General features: G+C 37.2%; 1 protein-coding gene across 3 annotated transcripts in view; it reads right to left on the bottom strand.

The window, feature by feature from the left end:
• Nucleotides 1–21,580, bottom strand: part of LOC126836249 (discoidin domain-containing receptor 2-like) — a 103,459-nt gene that overhangs the window by 53,540 nt on the left and 28,339 nt on the right. For 2 of the 3 annotated variants that reach the window (XM_050569490.1, XM_050569492.1), the window contains one exon: nt 12,790–12,844. The exons of the other annotated variant lie outside the window; for it this stretch is intronic. The gene's annotated coding sequence lies outside the window, so the exon portion shown is untranslated. The remainder of the gene's footprint in view (nt 1–12,789; nt 12,845–21,580) is intronic. 3 annotated transcript variants of the gene reach the window in all.

Raw genomic sequence — 21,580 nt, 5'->3', positions numbered from 1 at the left:
GCCACCAACATGATCTTAAAGAATGTAATCAATAATCGATGTCAGCAAGAGTCGGTTAGCGATCACTGCCACCGAACCGGTAGTACATATTTTACGAGGATGGTGGCGACGGTGACGAAGACGTTGATGATGATGATGATGATGATGTCACGGTTGGGTGTTGACGACGGCGGGGATAATTAATTCGTCAACGGCCCGCACGTTATCTGCTAAACAGCCAGCCGGGGAGACGGTAATAAAAACGTCGTAGCCGCCCGTACGATACTCGTAAGTTGTAACATACACATACATTGTGTTCGGTTGTGAGATGGGCAACCGTGGCAAAGCGGCGGATTTCACATAATATTATTATTATTACCACAACAGCTATCGATCGTGCCGGCCAGGGTTTAGACGGGTTTGGTCACGCGATCCACAGCCACTATTACCGGCGATGTGCGTATCACGCGATCCTCTGTCTACAAAACCGATAACTCACACGGCCCATCCCCTACGCCGCCGCACCGTACTTACAGCGCGTATGTCGACGAAGACACGTGTCCGCGTGGGCGTGTGCCGGGCCGAAAGTTGTTTTTTTCTCCTTAAGAAGCTGTTTCTCGCACGTCGTTTTGTCCGTCAGTACGTACCGGCGTCGGCGGCAACGCCTACAGTGAACGGGGGCCGGGTTAGGATTTCCACGGTCGATTGCAAAAGTCCGGCCGGAGAGACTTTGCGGACACATTATACTACACGGGAGAAACCCAATACCGCGGCGCAGTAGACCTGGGCACGCATGACGTCTCGACGGTATTATACAAATAATAATAATTCCCAACGTCTGTAACGCTTGCGATTCTGTGTCGTCCGGGCGGCTACTTTATTACTGCCGTAGTGTACCTACCTATACTTGTGCGAGTGTATAATTTTCCAGCACATAAATCTGAAACGAAACACTCGCTGCAGGTGATTCAGCGCGCATAATAATATAATGTAATATAAATTTGATAGGAACAACCGATGTGTGCCGTGCACGATTTATTAGCAGTCGTAACGCGCACCGGCCGACGTAAAAACACAACTTGCCCGAGTTCAAGTTGCTGCTATCTGACCGGTCGTATATAATAAAAGCTCGTGTAGTTTATATTTTATACTAGAATACAGCGCGCACAGTCGTTGGCAATCACCTCCGTTATCTTTGCCGGTCTGGAATTTTGTACTTGTACACTACCGGACGGTCGAAAACTGTATAAAAATAATATATATATATATATATATAACGGGAAAAAGAAGTAGGAAAATAGAAAATAACGAGGGGTAAAAATAAAAAATAAGTAGTTTGAACAAAGGCCGACAACGTTCGTTGAAACGCGCCTCGCTGTGGTCAGGACTTGGATAAAACTCGAAAATAATTCATACAATATATGATGTATATACACCATTATATTGTTATCATTATTTTCTGAAAAAATATCAAGGGCCTCCCGTTTGATTTTCAGCCGCCCACTTGAAAGGGTATCCCAGCGTTTTCCGCATAATGATTTTGAGATCCGAAAATCCACACAGCTGCTGTTTGCGCGCACAACAAAACCAAAGGTCGGTGTATGTAAATATTCAGACTGCGTTTATTACACATAATGAACCTAATTGAGCAAACGCGCATTGATCAGAAGACGCAGGGATCGCGGTAGACCACTTGAGATGATATTTCCTGTGTATGTACAATAGCTGATGGCGGTACGCCGGCACCGACCGTGTATGTCGTTGAGATTTATTTTACCCTCGTTCGCCGTCAAACAATGCCGGTTACTCCCTCGTTTCTAAATCCGGAACGCCATTCAAAAATCACCGGTTACCATTAGGACAACCTAACCAACCCCGGATAATTCTTATTTTATTCCATTCAATCCCATTACCAACAAAATGTTGCCGAGCCTCTCTCTAGAGGGCTTAACACGCTTAATTATATTTGAATTGATGTGGTCCGCAACTTAACTGAGCCGGGTCTAAACGTTTCAATATGGGTTTTCTGCTCGAAGTTCTCTGGTAGCAAGTGATATCTATACAACCTAAGTAATATAATCTCGATAAAGCTTGATTTGTATATTTTTACACGCGGAATAATATGACGGCTATTCTTTATATTGTTTTACTAAAACAACCTGATACTAAATCTCCAACGAAGAGGGCCAAACGGGAATGGCACAATTCATAAAAAGCTATTGCAGCATATATCGTAGCTGTTTGTTGGACAATGGAGGCGCCAAAATACCAACGGAAATAATTTACCACAATAAAATATGTCAACACAGATTTTTCCACAACTTTATTTTGGCAACAGAAATATACACCGAAAAACTACATCTATGTTTAACAATATTGTAAACGTATTGTTATTTTTGAAACAATGTGTATACATATAGAAACAATAGTAGGTATGTGTATATAAATTTAATGTTAAGGGAAACAACAGTGTGTCTAAAACCGACGTCGGTTTAGGGGTATTCACGACGAGGCAACGCTTGTACAACTGTCTGCCGGTTGATTTACAAGCCGTTAATTATACAGAGTGGTAGGTTTGTTGTGCGGAAACGGTGGCCCAAGCGGGCAACGATTAATTTATTATTATTATATGTTATATGTACCTGACCGGTAGAAAATGATATGGTACACTTTGTTTTCGAACACATGTTCTCGCAGGAAATGGCTTCAAAAGACTTTAAACCACAAAATTATATAATTTAAACAAAAAGCATTTTACTGCTTTTACGAGATGCTGGAAAAAGCAACTCAACGGTCTTGAAAAATAATTAAGTCCTAATTGGGACGTATGCATTATAAACCTGTAATTATTGAATGCTATTATAAAAAAAAATATTCTCTTATTAATCACTGCGAAACGCATCAGACAAAATTTCAGTTTTCTAGGAAATAATATAATTGTGGCGGTTTTATAATATTCTACTCCGAGTCATGTGATTCATCCTTCCAGTAAATTTCAATTAAAGTATAGAGGTCGTATCGTTGTATTATTACTTTAGTATAAAAGTATACATATATATATATATATATTTTTTTTTTTAACCCTGGGTGTAATTTTGTAAAAGCCCGGGGAAGTATATGGCCTACCATTACTGCCCCCGTTCGGCTTTAATGAGCTGGCTATTAACTCCCAAGTATACGCGTACGCACCGCAAAAATATTATAATATCTCATTTTTCAACTGGGTTGAATAAATTACAAAAAAAAAACGGGATCCTTAACTCACAAGTATAATAACAAAAAATTCCACTCAAACGCATATAGTTTCTGAGTGTACTTAACCGAAAATCATTTTTAATAAAACTAGGAATGTTTATTTGAATGTGTTCAAAGCGCAGGTAATATACGATCTAGAAGCCATAATAATATGTCATTAGCCAGTTATAAAAGGGTAAAATTGTAATTTTTTTTGGTCCCACCTTTAACATTCATTACAGACTAGTACATTGCATGTACGAGTATGATTTTAAATTTATAGAATTATGCTTCTCGAGTAAACCAGTCAAACAAACTAAAGTATGTTCCAAACTTATTAAACGTTAAAAAATATGACAATATGTCGACTTTAAAGAAGAAAGGAAGCATTTTTTTTTTAATTTGGCATTATAACGTACCTTTGTGGAATTATTTCTAGTCTATATACTGAATTCGATCAGGTGGTTAACAAGCATAAATACACTCACATCGTTGTAAAACCAATATATTTTCAGAAATACTAAATATTTTAAGAAATATATCTAAAACGATTACCGAAATTATAGAAACGTGATCAAACCAACTGTGTTTATATTGATAAAGGGTAGAGGTAAGTAATATTGTAATTAGCTTCGAGTATAGGTAATACGTTTAACATTATTATGTACAGGTATTGGGTACTGCATAAATCGATCGATTATCGACGTACGAGCCTCTTGCTTGTACGGGGTAATAAAAAAAATACAATATTATTATTTATATCATTAACGCCGGTCTAATTATCTTTGGATAGATCTAATAATTATTGCGGCTGCGGGTGAACCTAATAACGTTGTTACGAACCTGCAACTTTATACAGAACCCGTCTAGAAACGTAAATGGCCGATTAATTCCTGAGCGAGCAAATTAGTCTTCTACAATAATAATAAGGTATACCGTCAATATTCTACTATTATTATTATTATTATTATCATATGCAGGGTTATTTTGGGGTTTCAAAAGTTAAAAAAATTGATCAACATATGGCCCAGAGAGTTCATTATATATAATACGAGCGGCTATCATTAACAGGCAGCTATAGTGTTTTATTACAATGATTTTTTTTGTCTATGTACGGTGTTACATGTTTCCCTCCATTGCTCTTCGGGGCTGAGTTCATAGTACATAGTAATTTGGTTACGGGGTGTTTACCAAAACAGGCGCCAGTACAGACGTGTATCGTCTGTTCATCCGTTGATATTTTAACAAACGAACGCGACCGACCGACCAAGAAAAACGGTTAAACGCACGTCATAATTCATTATCATCATCCCCCCGAAACAAACGCGAAGAAAGACTGATGATTAAAGGGTTAACACACAAAAAAAAAATACTAACCGGTTCACGTGTGGGAGGCATGCGAGTCATCGTCCACACCTTGTCTATGTCTGAGAGAAAGGTCAAATCTGTCAGGTCTAACCCATGTTTTTTTGTAATAAGCGTGAAGAAGCATGTTATACAAGTTCATAAAAATATGGTTTTATCGGACTTATAGATAAACAATAGTTAATAATAGCTAAAATCCAATCACACTACAATCATAGGCCGGATGAAATTGTGAAGATTTATGGTAGTTTTTTTATTTTTTCGTGTACTTATTAAAAACCGAGTTACCACTTGAAAACGTATAAATAGTACGAGATTAATAATTAATATTAGACTTCAACGTTCCGTCGTCCGACACAGTGTGTTCTCATGGTGAAACGGTTTAAAACCCTAAATTATATAATTGATGTTGTTATAATATACATTGACCACCGCCGCCAGCCAAACGCTTTATACTATTATTACAATATACCTACTAGGCGTAATATATTCATTTCGTATACTTAGATGTGGTATTGTATTAATTTATATTAGTTATAATATAACGAAGAAAAAACTTTTGATTTACAGACCGCTTTAAAATAATTATCGACTACAAACAAACACTGACAATAAAATAAATCGTCCGATTATAATATGTAATAATTATTTATTACCGTTGACTCTTAAGGCACAAAAGGATCATATTTTGTTAATTGAATATAATACAACCCGGCTGTTGGGCGTAACCCGGAAAATCACTATTATCAATTAACCGTATTTAGCGTGTCACTCGCGCCAGCAAGGTGATTAATAGTAATTATTACTATTCAATATACACTTGTATCGTATTGTTATAACGTTTAGTATTACCGCACACAGCGAATAAAATTGATTTACCGATGCAGGAAAAATAAAATAATGAAATACATTCACATCGCTTTGTTTGCTCTAGGATGTACATGTAATATTGTGAATACTAATAATGTTAAGTGCACAGGCGGTTTTTAAAAAACGCGAATCCACGTTACAGTTGTCTGTGCGGCAGACACTAGCTTATTTAAATTTCAAGCCACTGCATCTCTCCTTATTGTACTATACTTGTGACGGTTTTCGTAAGACGAAATTCATTTGCATTAAATCGCCATTGAATGCAAAACCGTTTCGTGATCAAGTCGTATGTAGTATACGCGTATCCTATTCGAGTCGAAAGCAAGCATAATAATAATCACTAAAAAGAAAAAAAGACACGTGTAACGTACACGGCAAAACACAGTCGCATTATAATCGCAATCGTGTTGCGTTTAACACATGTAGAACGATCACGAAACGACGATATCCGAACCAAACATTAGGTAGGTACCTACTACCGACGAAAAGTACACACACCCAAAAACAGAACTGATTTTTTTTCTTAGAGAAGAGGTGTATTTAGAGAGAAAAAAAACAATAGCTTAAAAAATAAATTGCCACATACGTTTGTAAGTATTTTATTCGTTTTTTTTTTATAACATTATTATAATAATAATAATGCGATTTCCATTATCCAGCTTACGGACTGAGTAACCCAAACAAAAAAGTAAAACGAGATCCAGCTATATTCTTAAACAATTACCATACGCGGAGATCGTTAAACAAATCTGCATCTAACACAAAAATAAACCACTGCAACGCCGTTTTTTTTTTTAATTTGTTTGTTCGCCGTTGCCGCAAAAAAGGCACGCAATTTTAAGGTCGGACCCGAATCGTGTATACACCATAATGACCGTGTTTATATAGTTGATTTGTACCTACCCGACGTTTCCCTAGACTATTAAAACGACCAAATGCACAGAATACTTTCATGCTTATTAGTTATTACTACAGCCACATGCCGCGGTTTCCAAATGTCGTACATCTCAGTCAATAAAATATTTTTTTTTTCAAAATTAAAAACAGATTTTAGCAATCGATAAAAACAATAAAATTCAGTCGAACAAAAACAACTTTAAAACCGTTAATACTGCGTGTATGATAATATTGGTTTACGAACCAATATTATACGGCCTATAAGACTTATCTTCATTTATGACTAATAAATGTCTTAACAATAGATATAGTACGACGACTATCGACGAGTGTGTGCATAAGATTAAGGGACCGTGGAAAAAAGTAAATGAGAAACCGAACAATTAACATTATATTACTAGATATATACCATACACTAAACAAAGTGTCCTGTTGTAAAATTGTAGGAATGAGTTGGTTTTATCGACGCGGGATTCTATTGTAAATAACTCGGATTATTATTATAGTTCTGATACAGCCCCTTAGACACAAAGACAATGATAACGATAGCAAGAGGCTGTAAACTCTGATGATATGTTTTAGCACGGCGAGCAATTCGTTCAAAATATTTTCTGATCTCGACCGTTGAAATATATTTAGGAATCCACTAGACAGTCTGCTATGCATAATGAAGGCTTTTAAAATCTGACATAGAAAATATTATAACAAAAAATAAAGAATCTATTGTTTAGTACAAATAGAGTGGAGTTGGATGTGTTTTGACCACACCTGTATAATGGGTAAGGATTCATACAATTGGACGATTGGAATTTATGTCGACGCTCGACTAACTGCGACTATGATCTATAACTCCGGTAGCACATAGAAAAATTGTCAATGCCTAACGACTTTCCATGAGGTACGATATGATGCAAAGTTGCTCCTTATAGTGGTTTCGGAGTTTCAATAAAAAACGATTTTGCCTCATATTGTAGGCCGAGAATTGACGTATGCTAAACCGTGACTCGAGCCATTCAACGTAGTTCCGGGTTTGTAGGACAGAAGTTGCTTGTGTAAACCACCAGGGTCTAGTCTAGCTTTATCTGATGTGCTTCGGCACGAAGGTCATTGTGTTTGCACTTTCGCCAGTTGAATAGCTATTGAATGGCTGTGCCGGGCTGCTGGCATCAAAGAGGCAGCGGATAGAAACGGCTCGGGGCAGTAGAAAAAAAGGAGCTAGTTTGTTTTTCGAGTTGTTATACCGGAACACGTGTATTCAATTAACCGAATGCGAATGGGTACGACCGGCAGAACCCATAAATTCAGATACACTCTTGTCTTGTCAGTTGTTGTGGCGGTGGTCGCACTGCAGCGAGTGCTATCCGAACACCTCCTCGTGGTTGTCATGAATAATTCCTACAGGCAACAGGTTCGTCGTGCATAAAAGTATAGGCTTGCTGCACTCAAATGGTACAGGATTGTTTGTGCGGTTAAGCGTGTGGTGTGTGCGAGGTCCTGTAGTTGCTCGTCGATATACCAGCGAACGTGAAGAATTGACTGACACACAATGCGCGGTTGCCGGGAAACACAGTAAAACATACAAAATGACTGCTTGGAACATCTCCGGACGTTGCCGCATATAAGGACAATCGTAGCATAAGCGGTTTGCTATTCCATCATCGAACAGTCGTTGAAAACGTTGTCGGACCAGTGTCGAATCCAGGATAGTACACATACCCTAGGCAATTTTTAAGGGTTTTGGCTTTGAAGTCTTTGCCATTATATCCGTGATGGATACGCGTTCGGGTAACCTTTATGTAAAAGGTATCGGGTATTACACATGATTAGATACTGCTCGTTATGGTAATGTAAAATATATCAGGACTATCAGTGCCCCGATAAGCCCACTGCAGTGCATACGGTTCACAAAGGTCCTTTGAATCTGAATACCACGATACGCAGGAGGAGTAGGAGAACGTCAAGAAACGCGTATCTCCATTTGATACACACAAAGCCGTTGCTGGTATCTACCGTCCATTGCATATCATACAATGTATTAAAACATTATGATCGATTTCCGGTAGCGATTCTTTATTTGCGTCCCGCGCATAAAACATATAATCACATTAAGTGTAAAACACTCAATCGGATTACACAAATCCATAAGAGGATATATCATAATAAAAGTAATAGTTTGAAGAATTCGGTAGCCGTAGAGATGAATGCAAAGATTTGAATGCAATCCGATATAATAAATACACGGAGCGACGGAAAACAGTAAATTACTGATGTGTGACATCATATTATAAGATTGTTAGAGAGACGATGCGCGCTAAAGACCAGATGGATATAATTGAAAGAGTTGGATGATAAATATTATGTACTAAGGTTTTAATCCCGATAAGCCGACAAGTTGATTGGCCTGGTCGCCTGCACCGGCTATATCATATTTTATATGATTGTCACTAAACGAAACTGTGTTGTGATATCGCTAGATATTATCATTAATATCTACACCGAAGAGACACGTTGGTTTCTTTTTTGAAAAACACGTTTTTAATGAACCCACCGAGTTTGACAAATCTACTAGCGTGGGCACATTTCTCTCTCTCTCTCTCTCTCTGTACCAGTTATAAATATATACATACATATATTTATAAAATATTATAAAGTAGTGTGCGTTTTTACACTGCTCCTTCTTGTACCAGGACACCCCGCTGCAGTACGTGCTTTACAAACGTTATGCGCTAGACAAAATTTACGAGTGTGTTTTGCCTCTTCTGGAACGCCCTATACATTATTATTTTTGTACAAACAAAGTGCCCGGTAACTCACACGCACTCCGCGATACGGCGTATAGCGAATACACGTACACTATATAATATAGAACGGAACAAACCGTCCGCAAGCGGACCGCAACAGTTCATAACAATCATTTTGAGACATCATATATATATATAAATATTTCAAGACAAAACAGTAGAGTACGTTATTTTTGTTTCCGGCGGCGTGACTTTAGTTGCGAGAGCCGAGGCCAAGGGGAAGCAGAGAAAAGCATCTTCATTATTGTAAACGAGTGTCCGGGGTATGTGGTGGACTTTCGATAGGGCTCTATTCATCAACGTTTGCGGTACCGGCGACTGTGGTGGCGTCGGAAAACCCAAAATTCGTCCTTAGGCCCGGAAACGACAGGACGGACGTTAATGCGTGCCTCGTCCTTCCACTCCCTGTCACCGACACGGACTTCTAAACCAGGAGAAAACGATTCGCATGAAATATTGTCAGACAGTAACAAACACACTGGCCGTTTCTTGGTACGATAAGGAATCGGTAATAGCCGATCATCAAGCAAAATCGTCGACAAAGCCGCGGGTTTGAAGATAAAAACAAAAAAAAAAAAGTAAATTTGTCACAGAACTTCTTTATACACCTTTTTCCTTATCATATCAAAAATACCCTCGACATTTTTAATATCCGCCGGCAGATACGGATAATAAATTACATTGCTAACATGATAAGAAGTGAAGCTGCGCTGAATCGGCTATTTCTCGGTGGGAAATCTTGATCTCGCTTGGTTGGTTCTTCAGCAATATAAATATGAGTTTTTTTTGCTAAATCATATTCATTTTATTTGTAACTGTTTTATCTTTCCTATCCTTCGAGTAATAATCAAAGTCATTTTGTCATTATACATTTGACATAATGTGGCATGTGCAAAACGTAAAAATAAATTAACGGAATTTCTACTCTACCGCGGCAAGTTATATACTTAATAAAAGCTTATAAGCTGGATGTCTTTAATGCTTTGCAGTTACCTGCTTTCGAGGCGGTTATCGAGCAGAAGTCAAGACAATTTGAGTGTTTCCAGCAAGCGGGAATGCGAGAAAAATTAGAATATGGTGCTATTCCGTGCATTCGGGCGACGTACTATTGTAAGACCGTTCACGCGCAGTTGGTTTGTGTAAACGATAATATTAATTTGGGTCTAAAATAGTTTGGTAAACAATTTACTGAGCCGTTTGTGCGAGGGCGAGGCGCGATCGAAATTTGTGTATGAACATCCGCATAAGTCCAATCCGGAGACTGTGTCATGAATTATTCACAATATCCGCGGTAAATTATTTATGGCCTCGGTCATAACAGTCGCGACAAAGACGGTGATTTAAGACTCCTCGGCAACGGTGCGCTGCACCGGCGGTGGACTTGTGTAAACATTGCAACGAGCACGTCGTAAATAATAACCATGGTAATGATTTTGCGTTGGAAAATAGGTTATAAATATAAGCCGAAACTAAAACGGTCCGGGTTGCGCATAAAATGTCTGAATTCAATTTACACTCAGACCGATTAGCAGAAACTTTGACTTCGGCCAATTCGGACAAACCGTTTCGGTTTGAGAAGCCAATCACAAATAAAACGACATATAGTTTGCCATTCGTCCTATCCCGCTCTAGTCGTCGCAATATTAATACGGAGACAACGTTTAACTCTTAGCCCTTAAGTCGTGAACAAGAGCTGTAAATTCGAATGCCTTCAGTAGAGGGTTTTGCGCAGGGGTCCTTGTCACTATGTATATTATATAAGTAATATGACGCGTGTCAACGTTGGGTATTCACAATTATACGTGACACCTAACATCCCAAATTGAAACCACGTGCTTCCGTTTCTTTGGCTTCCCAGCATTAAAAAAAAGAAAAAAAAAACACTAGACACATATTTAGCTGCTATATCTTAAAGTTAAATAAATATACTGTCGCCGACACCGGATTCAAGTAGGTACTCGTACATAGCGAAGATGTCCAAAGGGAGTCGTTCATAATGATTTTCGAATATTTTCTTCAGTTTTTCTTTCTAACCTTTTTTATATTCCATATAGTAAATTACAGGTTTCCGCCCTTTATATAACGCCGAAGCCCTCGACTAGGTAACGGCCGTTTGGAGAGTTTCGGGCGTCGGGGTGCTCATCCTAATGTAAACAAACGAGGTGACCCGTGACGGGGGAGATGGGGAAAAACACAGTAAAACTACCAAACCCTCCACTCTAGAAGTTGAAAATAAATAGGGTTTCCTTTAGTATACGATCATCTCCACGGGGACAAAGAATCCTTGTTCAGAAAACCCCTTTGTCCAGACAGATGTGCCGTGGACGGTGCAAGATACGATCACGCAAAGGAGGAAAACCTTCACAATCTAAAATTTTCCCCTTATCCGAATAATGACAGACTCGAGGGTCACCACAGGGTGTGGTCAAGGTCGGGTTTGAATCATTAAACCGGTAGATCATTAACAGGTGGTCCAGCGATATTTTGCCGACAATTAAAATCGTTTCCATAATACATCCATTGTCGTTTGAAAGCAAACTTTGAAGACAACTGCGTCTTCGTTAGAGGATCGGGTTTTTTTACATTTAATTTTGTATTTCAATCTAATAAAAACCAGTAGACATAAAATGACATAGTTATAAAAAAACCGTGCTTGTTTTTTATTTATTTCGAAATATGTCTCTATGCACTTTGCCGTATAGGAATATTATGAATTTGTATTTTATAATACTCATTTATCTCTATAACTGTCACGGTCCATTGTTCCTTTTACACACAGGGTAATAATTTTCTGCAATAATAATTTATTCGGTAGCCCGTTTAGGAAGAAAAAAAATGTTATTTAATCGTGATTTTGCATCAAGAAGACTTGTCATATTAATGATGCCGCCGCTCTATCGGCTTCATCAACCGGACGACGAAGAATGCTCCCGGTTTTAATTTCCTAATATTTACGGTTCTGCGATAACCATCGCTGGAATTTTAAAATTATAGCAGTAGTCCTAGATTTGATTTCTTTAAATTATTGATGGCCGCTAAAAATACTTCCAATTTTTATTTTTCAGATGGCAATCTGACCGTCGTCGTTGGTAAAAAAAAAACGAATTTAATTACATCCAACCGACAAAGTGAACCGAATAATAATTTCACGGCATTCCGAATGCACACAATGACTGATAAATTCCACACGATTAATAAGCTGTGCCCCCGCACTCGATACCGAAATCTACATGGTAACTGGACGTTTGTTTAAGGAGTTTTTTCCCATTTGTCACGCACACCTCCCAAGTGTTATTTTAACGAACCAGTTTGATTTAAGCCCAGTTGCGTGTCGGCCACTCATACCCAAACGCAGACCAATAAATTCCGTGTGACGGATTTAATCGGACAATATTAATTTCGATTTTAATTACATCAAACATCAGACTGTCTCGTCAACAGCGGGCATACTCTGGATACCGAACTAATCTACTTTCGAACCGAGTCTTTTAAGATCCCATAAAATAGTGTTGTAGAATTAAACCTTAAATACTTATTCATATAACTACAAAAACGATTACCCTAGATTTTTCTAGGATTTAATTTAGGCGTTATCATCTGTTTAAAACATATGTTATTCTCTATATTCTAGATAGGTACTTACTAAGTTGTTCGTTTAATTTTCTGTTTGTAGAACACTGATTATCGACAAGTATAATCTGAAACCAAATCAATAACGTTGTAAATAAATAAACACGTTTTAATATCAATAATGAACAATAAGTTTATCTTATTTAATATTATATAGATTATAGAGTATATACATAATAAGAATAAGAGGGAAATTAACAAATTTAAACCAAAGATTTTGTCTAAAGCACAGACGAATCTGAATTACTGTTTTAACCTTTTACGCCCTAGCTCTTAATTTTCGAGGAATACTTATTTAGAAAATCAATAATATATAATATTAAACAATAACATTTTTTAAAAATTCATATTGCAGTAGCTAATTGGCCGTTTGGCTCTAATTAATGCAAACTTTAATAAGTATTTCATACATTTTATAACAATTTACCGCTTGTCGTTTTCGAGATCATACTAAAATAATCACTCGTTCTGCGAATGAATCGCAATATTCGCGTCGAAGAAAATGTATAATTATTTAAAAATATCGGCCAGAAGGATAATATTTCATTGTATTATTTTATTGTCAATTAGAAAAACGATAGGGATTTTTGCGCTATAATTAATTTTGCGAGCATAAACTTGAAATTACGCTCTTAAAATACCCCACCACCCCCTCACGCCAGCCGTTATGGCTGGTATAGTTTTCGTTTGCCCGCCACTGTTGTACATTCGAGTATGTGTTCCGAATTTACTACCTGTACGCTATAGCGCAACGGCGAATCGTTTCCGGTCGCGTCGCTTTGGATTCGTTAAAATAACATTTTGCGCGGATGACGTTAAAACAAAATCGAATACACGCAGCGGTGCCTTTAGGGCGAGTGGAACTTGAATTACCGCCGACATTTGAATAACTTCCCTCCTGGCCCAACCGAGGTGTGCGCATCCCGCATTCGAGTATTATGTGTGTATTGAAAAAGGGGAACGTCAAGCAGCACTATACGTATATATAGTAATGCTTCTGCTATCATGAACTTGGTCGGATTTGCATTTATTACCTACCTGGTGATATGTCCCGGCAACCACCGCCGACGTCAGATTCCAAAACCGTGTACTATTATTATTTCGCCCCGTTTTGCATTTATTTTCCGTCGATTTGGGCGACGAGCGATTTAAATTTATGAACTACCGAAGAGGGTGACATCGATATTACGTATAGCACTCGACAACGAATGGGAATCGTAATGATTGTGCACATCATATTGTTATATGGACTTGCTTTACATTTTTTTTTTCCAAAGGGAGGGACAGAGAAAACGACGATAACCATCGAATCCACAATCGAATAAGGGTCAGATCACACGTTACAGAGCGCGTCAAACCCCACACTATAATATGTATATAATATAATAATATATTATCAATAGAACATTCGGTACACGGTATAAGCACAGCGAGGGGAAGGGTAGGAATATTGTAACGACGACGGCAAAAATAATAAATCGTATCGATGACATCGATTCGAAGTGAGTTTTAATGGAAAATATTGCCGAAACTTTGTAATATACATTTTGTACATTATTTTGCTCTTTCGGCGGTCCGATACCAACGTTAGCGTGAAAACAAAAAAAAACTTTGCACCTGACATATTTTTTACCAACAATTATTATTGATAATTCGACAGTGTTCACTCCTGTTCGAAATGTAAAAAAAATATTTGATTTTTCTGCAAAGAAGTACATTTTTTATTTAACTAATAACATTCCTTTTTTTTTTTTGTGTTAAAAAGAACATCTGAAAGTTATTAAAGCGTTGAAACTGAACAAATACATAAAAAACAAAACAGCTCAGTAAAAAATTATATTATTATATAACATATCTCAGATGGCTACGCAAAATAAAACTCTTAAGTACATTTAGGTAGAAAATGTTTCATCGATTCGTTTTTCTCGCACGGGGCTACAGAAAACAATTTATGGCCGACGTTAGCTTTTCGGTTGCACGTTTTGTACACAGTATATAGCTATAGCTATAGCTTCTAGTTTATTTTTCCTAAATTAAACCTTTATGAACTTAAACCGTATTTGGACTGCCTACATAGAACGTTTGCATATCTTGTTTACCGGACCAGGAAAAACAGCCACCAACTGACGGGGAAACCACTTGACTAAGTTTTTCAATTATGAAACAACAACAACAAAAAAATATATAATAGATATAGAAACCGGTATACATTGTGTTTTAAGTGTTTGGGTAGCGTTACGGATTATAATTAAGACAAAACTCTTCAAGATGAAGGGTAGAGCAACAAAAAAAAAGCCGGATTAAAAAAATATACAATTTTATATCTATACTTAGTTCGCCTTAATAACGACCCAGGACGTGCTCCGAGTCGACGCTGTGTAGCCGACAAAGTTTTCTTGCCGTATCGCGAATAATAATACATTTCCCCCATTTATTTTCGTTAGTCACTCGATACCGGCACCTTTTTTTAATGCGCAAAACCTCCACGAGGTATTAATATTCCATTAAGGAAAAAAGAAAATTTGAATTTCGGGTGTTCCGCAAAGTTCAATCTATCCTTTTACATATTTACGACTGTTTCCATTATGCAGAAGCAACTACCCTCTCCCCGTTTCCGCGTTGGCGAGACGCGAGGCAAGTGAGAAAAGGGCGGAAAGGGAACGGCCGGGTGGGAAAACGACGACCTAAGGGAGGAGATCTCAAAAAACCGCCACCGCAAATAACGCATTCAAAACCCCATCAACAACACGCAGCGTCGTGTTTCAGCTTTAATGGATTTGCCGGAATCCTCGCAAGAAATCCAACACTTGTTGGTCACACCTCAAAGATACTACTTGTTGGGCTAATGATATTCACACGCTGTACAAACGTTTTAAATCTAAAAAAAAAAAAATAATACTCTTGTGTAACTGAAGCGCACCAATGAGATTCATTACATACGTAATTACAACATAGAACATTATAATAATTGAATAGCCACGTTGTATCGGACTGTAGTAAACGGAATTTCTAATTTGACCAAACCGACGTTTATTTAACTAATAAGAAAATGTCTACCAAAAAAAAAAAATGTAATGTTACACGAATAACTTATGAGATTGACAGGAGAAAGCATAGAAAACACATGGTATATGGATAATTTCCAATATTAAAAGAAAATAATACTTTTTGGCGGTCTATATTGTTAATAATTAAATAGCGAATCAACAAAATAAATACCACAAGATGCTAACTATAGCACACCTTATTATAATTTATAATTGATAATAGGTACTATGAATAATTAGTCCAATTTATTCAGTGCATACTTGAGAAGCGCAAGCGATAAAATTTTATTGTTATATGATACAATTTTAAAAAATAACATAAATACTTGGAAAATATAATAAAATATACCTTCGATATTGAAGGTGACCATTAGGATATCAGATATCTTGTTGTTGTAAAATAAAAAAAATGTTGTGGATAAAAAAAAGTATATTAAACACCGGCGGGATCGCAATAAGGTAAAACATAATATATTATGAATACGAGTTGTGGGATTTTTTTTATAACTTTTTACGTAATGTAATATTCGGACGTGTAAGAAAAATCATTATTATTTATATGTTTGTATTATATGTTTCGACGAAATTATCGCTAAATGTTAAAAAAATATATACTCATATGTAGGTATGTATGTAATACTATTATTTATAACAAACATACAACCGGACGGTATAGATCATAATTTGCATAATCGTGTGCGTGAGCGCGTTGTCCGCGAAAACGAGGGTAATTTTTACATTTCTTTTGTATAAAAATCATAATACATTATGATATGTCCTGTGACCGGGGCTCTGACCCAATAGCAACCATAGAACTTGGAAGCTCCCTCTCCTCTCTCTCTATTTTATCTCATCTCGACTTTGCCCGAGAAATATATAGGCGACGGCGATGCGAGAGGGATATTTTAATTGTGTATAATGTAATGTACATTGTTGTATCTTGTCGTATACAAAGGCTAGGCGGCAGAGGGACATTAAAGGAACTCTGGGAATGTCGCCAAAGCGGTTGACTGGTACGGCTTGCGCACACTCACACACAACGGATAGGACCACGAAAGTCCAGGAAAACTTTGGGAATTGCTGCACGAGGATTGCGTGACGGTGAGAAATTATCTGCCCGGAAAGGGACGAAACCAACAGCGTACACAAGCTAAACATACAAACATAGATACAGCTAAACCAAGCCAAGTTTCATAACCGCTCCGGAATGCATAGAAATCATCGTTGCTCCGGCACGATTACAAGCGCAAGAATTCAAGCTATTAACTTTTTTTAAACACAACTAAACTATCAGAACAATATCCTTTTCGAGAGCCAAACTCGATAAAACCTACTTGGCAATAGTATATTTTTTAACAGTTATATATTTACACCATGTTTGGGTAAGAAATCGATTATGAAGAACACATAATATTTTCACATAATATCATTGTTTCTGAAAGCAAATTAAATAAATCTAAATAAAGGTCTATGCCTCTATGAAATGTGAATACGAATGAACACACCCCCTTTAACCAAATTAAACATTTTGTTTGTTTTTACATTAAGTACATGTACATTTTTGCAACCTAACAACCCGTGACTGACCACTGTTTGTTCTGTGGGACCGAAGCAGCGTTGCAAACAACGAACAATCGAAAAAGTAACGTTCCGTGCACCTTTACTTTATTTATCATAACCGACTTGACGATTAAAGTAAACAATTTCTGATAGTTATGTTATACAAAAAAGCACAATTGTGAAAATACCTACACAGTGTTTTTATATTTATGTTTGATAATCTCATTTTTCTTACACCAATCACTAAAATAAGCACCTGCTGATTACATTACTCAAAGTACCCACACCTGTATGAGAATGTAACATTTTTCTGGGAGGCACACTGAAAATAATATTAGTTTTAACTAAAAAATTGTTTTCTTATACAGTACAATTGAGATTGTCCGGCCAAATATTCTCTCTCCGGCAGCCAATCACTGATCTTGCTTGATGTTCAAAAAACCACTTGAACTCGTTTGGTTTTCACGACTTAGTTTTATAAATTTCAATAGTCATGCATCACTATAAAGAAACAATAACTACCAATCAATAACAAAGGTATTTTATTATGTTTTCAAGTCGACTAGCTTTACTAGTCGATAACAATAGGTATTATGCGATTACAACAAGTGAACTACGTTCCATGAAATGTACTATATTCAATAATTATTTCAGTTATTTCGTTAAGTATTTCTTAAGCTATAATGCTTGATACAAGTGCTAGCTTGAATGCTTAACAAGCATGGTGGGATTAGTTATCAGTATAAACGTTGACCTGTATTGGTAGTACTTTTGCATCCAAGTCGGTCAAGATTGTTATAGTTTTTCTCGATAAAAAATTATCTTGAAAACTATATTACATATATTAAAACTTAAACATTCTATTGTGATGACCTGCGGCAATAGCGACAGACCAAAATGAGCCACGTGGGCGATTTCTTTATAATATTATTGCATGAATGTATATTATTATTATTAAAATGTTTGTAACTCGGCCGTTTTGATGTTGAATAGTGCATTAACGTTGGCTAGATAAGAGAAATGAAGCATTGTGAATCTAATTAAAGAGCATTTGGTGCGTATACACTACATACACAAGTAGATTGTATCGCCAGACATGAGGACACAGTTGCGTGCGTTAATGGGTTGCACGTTATCTGTTAATGCCTTGCTAGCCACGGTGCTGGCCCACACGTCGTCGTTTAAAAAACTTTGTCAGGATATAATATTATGTAGACTATTTTTTTGTTATCTTTTACCAGCCCCATTTACACGGCTATTAAAAATGATTATTATTAATAATATTCACGATAAAAATCAAAACGTATTTTTAACATAAAATCCGTACCCTGCAGACAGGACCGGTTTTCGAAAAAAAAAAACGCGTTCGGTCTTTGTTTTATGTGCACTCGGGTTGCGGTGTTAGAAAAGGACATGTTTTTGTTTGTATAGGCAATATTGCAAAACTACCCTTGTTTTAACAGATGCGACCGATCATACACATTATTATTATTATAATTATATTGTCAAAACGCTGCAGAGACACAAACACACACGTTTTCACGCCACGTTTAAAAATCGAGACCTAACATGACGGGTAACACGATCTCCCGAGGTTTAACCCTCCCATCTAACATATGTCTACAGCCGAAATGACGTTCTCCCATGAAGAGCAATAATGTTTCTCTGTACGTTCCTGTGTATCAATCTCGTGCCGTTTCAACGTAGCGGAACACAGAAAAGGGTTCGTTTCAGCCGACAGACCCTGTTCGCCCGGCACTCCTGTATAGGATCGTCATCGTCATCAAAACTAGAATTTTTCTCATTAGTCAACACCGAGATAGGTGGTAGTATGGTTCAATATGGTTTTTGTTGCTCTTCTCTCCTCGTCCTCACCATTAGACAGACAGTAGACACATATACTATAAAATATAATATAACGGTTTATGAATGCGTCGACGCCGGTTGTCACAAAACCCAACGCCGTTTGTATCATACTTATACGCGCACACACCGATAGAAACTCAATACAGCAACATACATGTTTATCGGTTATGATGTGCACTGCAGTCGTGTGGGGCGAGTAAATCGTAGAGAGGCTAGACGAGATTTGACATTTACTATGTTTACGATGGACGAGTTAAAACAAAAATAGTCTGTTGAAAAAAAAAAAGAAATCACAGCCGTGATCGATGGTATGCGTGACTTTTGATCCACGCTGCACTCTGGGGACAGGACGTTGTTAAAAACGGTTTTGCCGTCGTCAGTCCAGCGGTATTCGGTCATCCATCAAAACACCACAAAGAAAAATTTTACCTAGAAACATCGGGCCCGCTCGGCAAAGGCTACCCAAACGATGTCTATATATTAGCTGACCACGGCGCACATTTACACACAATGTATAATTGCTGTGCGGTGTTTTCGTTAGGAAGCATGCCGTTCAATCAAGCTTACACCCGCACACGGTTTTCAAAATCGCTACCACTTCCCGGCAAGTATACCGAGGCTCAAGTCTTAAAAGTATCATTAGTTCCTTGCCGATTATATAGAGCGGTGGCCGTTACTCGCGGACTCGACGAATACACCAGGCGTTAGCTGTAGCCGGTATATACATAACCATATAAGTGCATTTGTATCGACCGCGGTTCCACTCCGAATAGTAATTAAGGTTGGCAACAAAATTCGATTCTTTTCCCGGGGGAAGAGACGGAGAATGTTCGTCAAACAACCGCGTGCCTACGTATAAAGCCTAAGCTAAAACTAATTACAAAACTTCACATTCACAGTGAGCAGCACCGGCGAAGGTTGTCAAAACCGCGACAACGTGTATGCGAGCAAGTGTACACTTGAAATCATTTTCACCGCCTGACGCCTCTTAGGAGGACTACCGACTCGCCATTAGAAATACAAAAATAATCGGTTTCGTTTTTGACACGACGTTTTGTTTTTTTTTTTTTCCACAACAACAAACTTGAACCAAATTACGGTTCACGCCTCTATCCGGGACCGTTTTCTTAATGCGTTTCTCGGTTCGAAAAAATAATGTTCATAATATTATAAATGATATACCCATCCTAGACGTTATATATATATATATATATATAGAAATTAAATTTTCGAATATTAATATAGGTAGCCGCCGCGTATCGTATTACAAGAGACCGCAAGCGCCCACGTTTAAACGCGCCGGGGGTCCAATTTGGTATCACAGTGTAAGGCTCGGCTTATCACCACGTCTCGATCTTACTTTAAATACAAAACACGGTTGAAATTAAATTGAGAATGACATTTGAAAATAAAAAGAGCTTTGAAGATCGCGCGGAATTGGTTCTAAAAAATCTAAACGTTTCTTTTTTCAGGCCATGTATAAAAAAAAACGATAACGCCGCCGTGTAGAATTTAATTATAAATTATTCGTGTAACAACAATGGCTGCAATCGATTATACACAACAGATAATTAATACAAGTACACTGTCTATTGGCCGCGCGGATTAAATCGTGATCGTAAAGAGCTTTACAAGCAATTGTGTATCGGCTGCAGCAGATAACGGCCATATGGTCGAGACTTATAGTCGTAGAATAATAAATTTATGGACAATGTATATAATATAATAAATACAGCTTAGGTCTTACAACGTCTTCTTTGATCACAGAAAAAAAAGCTTATTTTAAAATATTACATTTTCTGTAGTCAACAAAATTGTTACTAACACTTACACAGACCAAAAAATCCTAACTTTGGTATTATCACTATTCCACACGTGGCCTTAATAATTTAAAATAGAAAAAAATCCAGTAAAAAAGTATCGGCGTAGCGTTATGACCTGTATAGGGGTTTTATAACAATTTCTAGAGGCATTAACATTTTTTGAAGCTATGGTTCGGTTTTTAACAGTTCTTTATTAGTTGAATGTTATAAAAAATTATAGGGAGAGTTGGCAATGTTATAGATCTTTAGGAATTTTTGTAAGACTGAAAAAGATGAACACTCTCTCAAAAATGGTTTGATGCAAAACTGAAAACGGTAAAAGTATTTAATTTATGGTCCCATGGAATTGCTTTAGTGTACAATATTTCTGATCTTTAGAATGGCTGTATAAAGCTCAATTTTATATTCCTGTAATTATTGTGCATATATTTCAGTAGATTTTTGTCAAATTTCGAGCGCGTGGTTTTCGCGTTTTGTGTTTCTGCACAATAACGAACTCATTATGATT

The sequence above is a fragment of the Adelges cooleyi genome, unplaced genomic scaffold, assembly GCF_023614345.1.
Source record: "Adelges cooleyi isolate 19-005CV unplaced genomic scaffold, UGA_ACOO_1.1 ACOO_flye_CR_arks_rails_tigmint_CR_PRNA_23, whole genome shotgun sequence".
NCBI classification, from domain to species: Eukaryota; Metazoa; Arthropoda; class Insecta; order Hemiptera; family Adelgidae; genus Adelges; species Adelges cooleyi.
This window is presented reverse-complemented; position numbering and strand designations above follow the sequence as displayed.